This window comes from Malus sylvestris, chromosome 11 (genome assembly GCF_916048215.2).
Source record: "Malus sylvestris chromosome 11, drMalSylv7.2, whole genome shotgun sequence".
Taxonomy (NCBI): Eukaryota; Viridiplantae; Streptophyta; class Magnoliopsida; order Rosales; family Rosaceae; genus Malus; species Malus sylvestris.
Genome location: NC_062270.1, coordinates 4,027,309 through 4,029,302, shown reverse-complemented (window position 1 = coordinate 4,029,302; position 1,994 = coordinate 4,027,309). Strand labels below are relative to the sequence as shown.

The window sequence follows — 1,994 nt, the reverse complement described above, 5'->3', positions numbered from 1 at the left end:
TTTTAAATAAAAATAATTCTTTAAGGGGTGTGATATCCACACACCCCATTTTACTTCTCACACACCTTTTTAATTTTCGGCCGTCGGATCGGATGAATTGAAGAAGATCAACGAACATAAATTATCAAGGGGTGTGTGAGAAGTAAAATGGGGTGTGTGGATAGCACACCCCTTCTTTAAATATGAGTTTCTTATTGCGTATATAATTCGGAGGTGGATTGTCTGCTCTCCCATTTCCATATTTTTCACATCCCTTCTTATTTTGTGTGTTCACAGTTAATCATGACCACACAAACAAAAATGAATGAGAAAAGTATGAAAATGAGAGGGCAGACAATGCACTTCCATATAATTCACAAACGGATGCATGACAACTAGCAGCTAGGAGGATAATTCGTCAAGATTCAAAACCTGAACGAAAGCCATGCTCCTACTGACAGTCCTACTACTCCTACCATGAATGAAAGATATTATCTTCCAAACCCTAGAAAGATTCTTCCCTGCACGGAAACTGATTAATTCATTATTGATATTGAACAGTGAATACGGTTAATTACCAAACTTTATATAACGAGGTTTCAAATTTCCATATTTACAATACAATTATTTTCAGGGAGGAAGCAACTTGTATTTCCAGCTCCCCAAATCCCAAGCTTTGTGTAGTTTTCCAAACATAGCAAATTGTGGTATGTGACTACAAAGCTAGGGTTTCAGTACATGATAGGGTTTGAAATTAGAAACTCCATGTTCAATTTGTGTGTGCATCTTTATTTGGAAATTATTGCTAAGGAATCTATATGTTCTTGGCCTTTTGGCTAAGATCAAGTGTAGCATATGTTCTTATCAGTTTAATATCTGATACGTGAGGCAATGACTCACTTGATATTAAATTAATTTCTTTAAGGGGAGAGTCTGTTACAGTAGCTTGTTGTTAGGGCTCTCAAGTCGCCTTTGCATTGTACTATTGCATTGGCCTGGCACACCCTCAAAAAAAAAAAAAAGAATAAAAAAAAATCTTATTCCATGAATATTAACTGTGAATTAATTAACTAGATATGACCGACCCCTTTCAACGTAATGGTTTCAAAGAAATAAATTAGCGGCTCACTGCTAATTACATTAACAATTATTTTTAATTTTTGTCTTACCACCTACTACTAATACATCAAGTACAAGATCTAATAACAAAAAGTCTCAATTTTATTAAGCGTTTAATCATTCATTACCATGCGACAACAAAATGAAATTTTTTTTTTAATTATTTAGTCAATTTCTAACATGGGATTCTTTGTGCATTCTTCAACATAAACTATAGCTAGCTAGTTTAGCAGCTATACTTTGGAGCATGGGTGTTTATTTAATAATCCAAGCGACTAAACTAACTTCCTAAGTCAACGATTGATTCCCCTTGACCCAGAATCAATTTGGACAATGTACGGTTTGAGAAACAGTATTTTCCTCCATTTCACATGTCCCTTAGAGCAGTTCCACCGGAGGGCTTTTTGCCCAGCACCCAGCTGAAAAAATAGGCTAGCACCCAGTGAATCCCCTCCAGCCGATGCAATTGACTGGCACCCAGCCCAAGCCGGTCTCTAGCCCAGTCCAAAATTGACTGAGGCGTGGCCCGGTCCATCTGACGCCAGCGTGGCGTCCGACGCCTGGAACCCCGTCCCGATGCTTCGAACTCCGTCTCCGACGAGGAAGACGGCTGGACGACGCTACCTTCGAGGACGAGGCTGCCCACCCGGAACTTCCTGTTGAGGACGAGCTGGTCTTGGAAGCTGTTGAGGACGATGACATCAAATCCCACGATGCAGCTGAAGCTCAGGGCGTAGGTCTAGAGGCGGCAGGTTTGGAGCTGGCGAGCCCAGGCGCCGATGTCGACTAGTTTGGGGCGGGTCAGACCGCGGAGGGCGGTGGAGAGGAAGCGGAGGGTGAAGGGGAGGTGGAGATTTGATGGAGGGTGGAGATGGGGAGGGTGAGAGAGAGGGCTC

General features: G+C 41.6%; 1 non-coding gene across 1 annotated transcript; it reads left to right on the top strand.

Moving 5' to 3' along the window:
* The first annotated feature begins 795 nt into the window (after positions 1–795).
* Positions 796–988, top strand: LOC126591645 (U2 spliceosomal RNA). The gene has a single exon (XR_007612461.1). It is a non-coding gene; the product is annotated as a U2 spliceosomal RNA (small nuclear RNA).
* The last annotated feature ends 1,006 nt before the right edge of the window (positions 989–1,994 follow it).